Source organism: Spermophilus citellus (genome assembly GCF_964194105.1).
Source record: "Spermophilus citellus genome assembly, chromosome: 2".
Taxonomy (NCBI): Eukaryota; Metazoa; Chordata; class Mammalia; order Rodentia; family Sciuridae; genus Spermophilus; species Spermophilus citellus.
In genome coordinates, this window is record NC_138183.1 from 145,326,705 (window position 1) to 145,336,144 (window position 9,440).

Genomic DNA, 9,440 nt, shown 5'->3' on the forward strand with positions numbered 1-9,440 from the left:
TCATGCAAATTGAGAGTAGAGAGCGCCTTTTTTTTTTTTTTTTTTTTAGACAGAGAGAGAGAGAAAGAGAGAGAATCTAAATAAAGCTCTCCAACTTGGCAGCTGCTAGAATGCTCATCTTACCTCACTTGATTAGAATGAGTGTCAGGCTGCCCAGACAGGAACTTCTAGGAAACCTGCAGATGTGCCACCACTAGGGTCAGGTCAACTGAGGGGTTTCAAGTTAATTGAGGCAGGGAGTTAAAAATTGGAAGTTGAGACTTGCCAGGCACGCATCATAGAACAAAAGTAATAGATTACATCACTTGGAACAAATTTCTAACTGTTAAGTTACTCTCTTGGGGTCGTGGAGTGGGGAAGAAAGAAAGGAAGAAAGGAAGGGAGAGACAGAGAAAGAGAGGAAGAAAGGAGGGAGGGAAGGAAGGGAGAGAAAGAGAAAAGACAAGACCTAAAACCACTCCAGAAAAATACTCTCTATCCTTGATTTAGTGTCCTTAAGGAATTTCTTCCTTTGCCAAATTCAAGTTTTTTCTACTGCTATTTAACATCATCTCATTTTTATTTTGTCTGCAAGAGGTTTCCTGGTACAAATAGAGGTGGTATAAGATAGTGCGGTAAACCATTCTGCTATTGGAGTCAGACAAATTTGAGTTTGAATCCCAGATTCTCAATTTATTAGTTGTGTGATTTGCTGACCTTACTTTGCACTCTGTGCTCCACTTTCCTCAAAAGTAAAATGTGCATAGTAATTAATAATTTTAATAATAGCTACCATCATTATTTAATATTATTAATGATAATTATTACAGTAATATGTTTATATGAATATGCTATTAAATATTAACAATAATGCACACCTGTTAGGATTGTTTGGGAGGATTAAATGAGATAATATATGTAATGTTTCACAATTCAGAGGTCAATACATATGTTATAAATATAAATAAAAAACATTTTCATGGCATTTGCAATGTAAAAACAGAATTTTTAACCCCAGGATGTGAAGTAGACTCTTTAGTCATCTTTCTTTTTCAAGCCATCTTTGTTATCTGTATGGCTTAGGTGTTCGTTTTGTTACTGTCTGAGTATGGAAAACAGGATTTAAAGGAATGTAAGGTTTTCTGCCAATTTAGTTCAAAAACTCAAAATCATCCTTTTTTGGGCCAGTCGCAAGGAAGTGCTGGAGTCCTCTTAGGTGGGGTCGCTTGGGTCCGGAAGGTGTCACGTCCAGAGCAGTGCCCCCTAGTGGTGGGCTGTGATGCAGCAGTTTCCTAGTTTCCACATCAGCTAGCCACTCAAGGGCCAAGGGCAGTCTCTTCCCTCCTGCATGAAAACAAGAGGAATCTCTCTTCTCTCTGAAAGCTGATTCCACCTCAGAGCCTTCTAGGCCCTTTGGGATGGATAATAACCCATATTTGGGTTCTATTTATGCGTCATAAATGGCGATTACAGAGGAACTATGATGTTATCCAAACTCAGTTTTGCTCTTTTATGTACAAAGTTTCCCCATTTTTTGCTTTTGGTCCTTTTGCTTCTATTAACAGAGCTTTTTCTTATCCCCTGCCCTGGCTCTAAACAACACTGAATCCTTGGTAATCCCACCCCCCAAGTAGGTTGTTTCCTTCAGCGCCCCAAGAAGGGAAGCATTCATCAACCGTGCTCCTGGCTGAAGGCTGAATTGGGACCATGCTTGTGTGCTTCCTTTGTGGAGTTCAGGTTAGTCACTTCCTTGTTTTTCTTTTTTGCATCCTTCCGGAGTTTCTCTACCAACTCCCTTGGCAGCTTCTCCGCCAGCTATTCTCTCTTCTTTTTTTTTTTTTTTTTTAATTATTTTATTGTTGGTTGTTCAAAACATTACATAGTTCTTATTATACCATATTTCACAGATTGATTCAAGTGGGTTATGAACTCCCATTTTTACCCCGTATACAGATTGCTGTGTCACATCAGTTACATTTCCATTGATTTACAAATTGCCTTTCTAGTGACTGATGTATTCTGCTGTCTATCCCATTCTCCACTGTCCCCTCACCCCTCCCCTCCCCTCCCCTCCCCTACTCTCTCTCCATCCCCTCTACTATAAATCGTTTCTTCCACTTATATAATTTTTCTCCTACTCCTCCTTTCCTCTTATATGTAATTGTGTATAACCCTGAGGCTCACCTTCCAGTTCCATGCAATTTCCCTTAACTCTCACTTTCCCTCCCGCCTATCATCCCTGTTTAATGTTATTCTTCTTCTCCAGCTCTTCGTCTCTACTATTCTCTCTTCTTGTCCCCACCATCAGCATCGGGAACACCAGCCATCCTTGCTGATAATGATATTCTGGACTCATATGTTCTTTTTCTTTTGATTCCAGAGACCTATAAAATGTCTATCAACTTTCGATCTAGTTCAGCAGAACATATAGTGAGTTCTTAAACTCTTGACTTACCTAGATGTGAGACCGAATGTCTCTATTTTATCTCTTTGAGAGCTACAACTTTGTTTTGCTTTTTTTTTTTCCTCTTGTACTGGGGATTGAACCCAGGGGCAGTTCACCCCTTAGCTAAATCCCCAATCCTATTTATTTTTAAGACATTTCTCTAGGTAACTTGCCATCCTTCTGCCTCAGCCTCCTGAGTCTCAGGGATTACAGGCCCAGGTGCTTTATTGCTTTTTTGTTTTGTTTGGTGCTGAGGATTGAACCCATGGCCTTGTGCATGCAAGGCAAGCACTCTACCAACTGAGCTATATCCCCAGCCCCCTTTATTGATTTAAAAAAAAAAATCAATCTATCTATCTATCTATCCATCTTCTACATAGAAGCTTTACTCCCTTTCTCCCACACCTTACCTTGTGCAATTCTTTATCCACAGCCCTTATAATATTCTTTATAATAAGTCAGTAAATGTAAAAATAATTAATAAATTAATAAAATGAAATACATTTCTGGCAGAAATATTTACTTGTGGAAAAACTAGTTGAATTTGAACAGAAGTGTATAAATCTAAGAATCACATTACAAATTCTTATCTCTTCTAGTGCCAGACATCAGCAACTCACCTCTGTCACTTAGAAAGAGTCCACAATAGCCAGGTTGGTGGCACACATCTGTAATCCCAGTGACTCTAGAGGTTGAGGCAGGAAGATCACAAGTTCAAAGACAGTGTTACCAATTTAGCAAGGCCCTAAACAACTCAAAATAAAATTTAAAAAGAAAATAAATTTTTAAAAAATATTTATTTTTTTAGTTGTAGTTGGACACAATACCTTTATTTTATTTATTTATTTTTATGTGGTGCTGAGGATCAAACCCAAGGCCTCGCGCATGCTAGGTAAGTGTTCTACCACTGAGCCACAACCCCAGCCCGAATAAAAATTTTTAAATGAAATTAAGAATTAAAAAAATAAAAGTGGCTGGGGATGTGGGTTGGTTACAAAATGCCCCTGGGTTCAATCCCCAGTACCAATAAGAAAAAAAAAGCCCTACAATACAGACTTGCTTATCCTTCAGTGTGGCTCCACATGAAGATGCCAGTCCCCCAAATATCCTCTCTAACCATCCTCCCGTGCCCTTCCTCCCTTCCCAACTGCTTGCAACCCTTAAAATTTCTTCTTATTTTTACTGCCACTGGCTCTGAGTTCTCCCTTCATCTCATGTCTGTTGGTCTTGACATTTGATTAGCCATTTCACATACTCACCATCACCCCAGGATGCCTTGACACCTTGAACTTCTGTTCCACCATGCCAGTCCCTAGCCTTCAGGAATGGTTTCCAATTGTTAGAAAGAAAACTTGATGTCATTTGGACTGGATCCATCCCAAATCTATTCTTTGTTGAGCATACTGATACTCATATCTACTTTCATTCAACTGACCTATCATTCCACTTCCCACCTCTCTTCCATTCTCCTTAACCCTGCCTCACTCCCCACTCATAGCAGATGATTTTACTTCCCCTTTCACGGAGATATTTTTCTCTCTGATCTGAGTTGCTTCTCCTCCTACTTCAACATCTCAGGATACCCTTCCTCTTCCTTCTCATCCTCCCCCCAATAAATCTAAATCTAAATAAATCTAAATCCCTCACCAGTGCTTTTGACCCAAGCCCTCCTTCCTCCTGGTACTATGCTCCTCCAACAGTATCTTCTCTTCCATCTTCCGTCTTTCCTTCTTGGTTGACTTCTCAGCTTTTGCCTATATGACCTTACCTAAGAAACCTCATACTTGTCCTAAAGACTCATCATTTCCATATCCCTTCTTCATTCCCACTATCAGATGAAAACAATTACATTCACTAGTTTTGTGACAACACTTCTTTTTTTATCATCATCATCATTGTCATTATTATTATTATTATTATTATAGCTTTATAGTGATACATAGTGGTTGGATTCATCCTGACAAACACATATGTGCATGGAAATCTATTTCAATTCATGATCCCCCACGTTTCCCTCCCCCTTTTCCCTCCCCTCTCCCATTCTCCTTCCTCTACTCTACTAGACTCCCTTTCACTCATCTATTAATTTATATATTATTGGTTCTTCATGTTACCTACCCTTTCCATCCCCTTTCCTTTATTTTACTCCACCTGCTGCACATGAGGGAAAATATTCAACCTTTGAGTTTCTGAGTTTGGCTAATTTCACTTAGCTTAATATTCTCCACTTCCATCCACTTACAGGCAAGGGCCATTATTTAATTCTTTTTCTGGCTGAGTAGAACTCCATTGTATATATGTACCACAATTTTTTAATTCCTGCATCTATTGATGAGCAGCTAGGTTGATTCCATAATTTAGCTATTGTGAATCATGCTGCTATAAACATTGAAATGGCTGTATTGCTGTAATATGCCAATTTCAGACCTTTGGGGAAAATACTGAGAAGTGTGAAAGCTGAATCATGTGATGGTTTTATGGCTAGTCTTTTGAAGAATCTCCATACTGCTTCCCAGAGTGGTTGTACTAGTCTATAATCCCACGAGCAATGTACACATTGCTTTCCCCATAACCTCACTAGCATTTATTGTTGTTTGTATTCTCGATCATTGCTATTCTTACTAGAGATGAAATCTCAACGTAGATTTTTAAAATAATTTTTCAGTTGTCAATGGACCTTTATTTATTTATAAATGGTGTTGAGAATCAAACCCAGTGCCTCACACAAGCTATGCAAGCCCTCTGCCACTGAACCACAACCCCAGCCCTCGATGTAGTTTTGCTGTGCATTTCCCTAATTGCTAGAAACGTTGAAATTTTTTTCATATATTTGTCAGTCATTTGCGTTTCTTCTTTTGAGAGATTTCTGTTTAATTCTTTTGACATATATTGTTTGGGTTATTTGTTGTTTGGTGTTAAGTTTCTTTTTATTTTTTTGTATATCCTGGATATTAATCCCCTATCGGAGGAGTAACTGGCCAAGATTTTCTCCCATTCTGTAGGCTCTCTTTTCATACTTTTAATAGTTTCCTTTGCTGTGCAGAAGCTTTTTAGTTTGATGGCATTCCACTTATTGATTATTGGTTTTGTATCTTGTGTTTGGGGGTCTTCTTAAGGAAGTGGGTGTCAGCACTTATGTAATGGTCTGTTGATCTGTGTTTTCTTCCATCAATTGTCAAGTTTCTGGTCTAATTTCTAAGTCTTTGGTCTATTTAGATTTGTGTCCTGTGCAGTGAGAAATAGGATGTAAATTCATTTTTATACATATAGATATCCAGTTTTTACAGCACCATTTGTTAAAGAGGCTATTTTTTCTCCAAGGTATTTTTTTCTTTTCTTTTTTTTTTTGGGGGGGGGAGAGGGCGGGGGATACTGAAGATTGAACTCAGAGCCCCTCAACCACTGAGCCACATCCCCAGCCTGAATTTCTGTATTTTATTTAGAGACAGGGTCTCACTGAGTTGCTAAGTGCCTTGCTGAGTTGCTGAGGCTGACTTTGAAATCTCGATACTCCTGCCTCAGCCTCCAGAGCAGCTGGGATTACATGTGTATGCCACTGCACCCAGCTAAGGTATATTTTTGGCACCTTTGTCAAATATCAAATATCTGCCATATAGGTAGGTATGTGGGTTTGTCTCTGTGACATGAGTTCATAACTTCTTCCATTATGTGTTTCTCCCTCTCACTCCTCCTTTACTAAAACTCCTCCTAAGATCATCAGTGAGGTTCTAATTACCAGATCTCCCAGCCAACTTTTCTCCCAATCACCTCTGCTGTACCGCTTCCCACTGACACAGAACAGCACCTCCCTTTACTCCCTCTCTTACTGGCTCCACTTCTTCCTCTACTCTCCTAAATTTAGATATGCTCAGATGTCCTATATCTTTAGAGTCTCTCATAAACATCCATTTCCATTACTTCAATGATCACTAAATAAATTTCAACACCTAAAACCTAAAACATACCAAACATGATCTGAGAACCATCATTTTTTTTTCTCCCTCAAATCACCACTCCTGCTCTTCTCTCTGTAACTTCCAAATATGTCTGGCATACCATGACTAGAGATTTCTTCCTGTGCCCACATCTTGTCCAGTTGCCAGTTCCATTGAATTGTAGCTTCACATTTGCTCTAGAGTCAAATATCTTCCACTCTTCCGGCCCTATACCAGTCCCTCCTGCCCTCTCATAATGGCTATTACAATCATTTTCCTACATTTTTCCCATCCCATGCTTCCTATTCTGCCAGATTGTTTTCTTAAACACATTTTATATCACCTCACTCACAGTTATCCCCAGTTATCTATCAAACTAAATCCAGATTTCTTTAAATAGGCATTATTTTGCCTTTCCACTATTATCCAACATTATTTACCTACATGTTTGCAGTCCTCAGATAAAATATATCATTCACTTCCCCCATCTCATGCCTGAAATTCCTAAGCCTCTTGGCTTCTGTTGATGCTGTTTTCCTGAAAAGAATGCCATGATTTTGAGTCCTTTCCTGTGGAAACTATCTTTATTCACAACCTGTTTTAAATGTACCTTCTTTGTGTACCTTTTACTGTTTGGGATGCAACCTACTTGTTCTTCTATCCAGTGGATCTTATTTTTAATCTGCTGTGTATCATAACCATTTTGTGAAAGTACCAGCTTCTCACCACCAATGTCTTTTCTCTATTGTAGACTGTGTCTTAAATACTATTTTTCCATGTATTTTTTCTAAGGTCTGCAGATTCAGAGATGCATGAAAAATTGCCCTAATTACCCTGAGAAAATAAAAACCTGCTTGCACAGAGGAAAACTGCATTTGTGTTTCTCACGCTCATTGTCTTATGCAGGTTTCTTATTCACTCAGAAGGTTAGTGAGTTCCTGTTGCCACTGTGTAAGTGATGGGAACACTGAGGAAGTGGGGCCATCTTTACCACTATGGCAAGGGGGAGAATATTCTCATCTTTACCACTATGGCAAGGGGGAGAATATTCTCAAGTCCCCATGTAGGAATTCGGAGTGAAAATTCTTGCTCCAGGAGGGAGATCACAAACAAGCCATGAAGTCAGACCCCCAAAGCACCCAGTTACATGGCTGCTTGACAAGAACAGAAGTGTGTGCTATGGTGGCTGTGGGAGGCATCACCATGGATGGAGTGGGGGCAGGGAAGAACAGGTCTGAGGCAGGATGGAGGAACGAGGCGGCTGCTCCACTCTATCAGGTGTTTCAACCTGACCTCATCCAGCATTCTGGGATACAATGTCCAGCACGATGTCTTTGCCAAGTGTCACCATGTTCTTTTGCAAGTATAAAATGCAATAACTCTTAAAAATGATGCTATCGTTTCAGAAGGTCTGTGATAGAGGCCTTTCCCTTTTATCTGTAGGTTTTAGAGTTATTGTTTGGGGCCCTTCTTGGCCTCAAAGCAACTGAGGAAGTCTAGGTCCATGAGAATGGTGAGTTTTCATTTCTCTTGAAATCAAAAAATGGAAAATCAAGAACGGTGATTCTGTCACATACAAGTTGAGTGACCAAGTTATTCAGCTTTTCTTGAATTTAGTTCCCTGGGGGGGGGGGGGAATAAAGATTGCAATAATGTCAATTCTTTATTTATGAGAAAGTGGGGACAAAATGATGTGTATTAAATTTATGCTATGGGACAAACAGAGACATGTTTAATTCATTTAATTCTGATAAATAACCATGAAGTAGAGAGTATTATTATTCTCATTTCATGTCAGAAGAAACTGAGGCCCAGAGGAATTGAATAATTTGCCCAAGGTCAGAGAGACTGCAAGCAGAGTCACCCCCAAAACACCTTCTTTTCCAATATTCCATTCAGCCACTTCAAATCACAACCTTCCTTGAAAACGGCAGCTTCATTCAGTGAAATGTACCCCAAATTAGGAACCACAAGATTGCCAACTACATCTGCAAGGGGATTCTCAGAGCACCCACTAACCTCCTGTCTTCCCTTTCTTCTCTTTAGGAAATTCCACTCCTTTTTTTTTTCCAAGTTGTCTTCAAATATTACCTCTTTCAAAACTTTCCCAGCAGTCCTCTCCTCCCAGCTTCAAGTCTATGACCCCACCTTCCCCATCACCTATGTATAATTGTCCTTACCCCACCATTTCAGTAGTTATGAAAGACAAAGCCAGCGATTAGCACAGTACTTGGCATAGAGTGGGAACTCAGTAAAGTTTTCTGAATGAACAAGTGAAATGTAACAGTACACAGATCATGTAATATCTCAGGTATCAGTTTTGCCATCTTCAAAATAGAAGACTAGTCCCTAGTTTTCCACAGGTATGTTATAAAAATTCAGTGAAATGATCTGTTGTGTGTCTTAAAAGTAAAACTATTATGAAAAAGAGATCAACAAAGAAAAAGAAGAAGAAATGAATTAAATATGTATTAGATGTTCTCATGTCTGTTTTCTTGAATACATACTTTTCCATCATACTAGAAGTTTTTTTTTTTTTTTTGAGTAAAGGAGCTATTTCTATTTTTTCCTCAGACAAAAATATACATGTTTGCATACACAGCACTTACCTGAGAACTTCAAATTTTACAAATCATTAACTTCCTGACTGAAATGGAAATATCTGGAACCATCTTTTCCAGATATTTGGAAATATCATTTGATGGTGAAGATCTTATTATAAGAAATTGAGTCTTTAGGATTTCAGAGGCAAAGAGCTCTAGGTCTGAGTCATGGTTCTGCCACATGCACTTGAATACCCAACTCATTTAACTTCTCTTGTATTTATTTCTCCTCTTTCTACCTCCCCAATATGAACACAATAATTATGCCTACTTCTTAAAATAGTTATGAGAATTTTTAAAAGAGTTAATCTAATAAATTACATACCATTGTTCTGGGGCCAAAGTGTGCCCTCAAAAATTGATATGATGATGAGTGTAATGATGTTGTTATGAAAATAATAAAATGGAGATAATAATAAATCATGAAAAGCTGATCATTTCACATCATGATGAAGTTAACAGCTAAGCATATCTCTG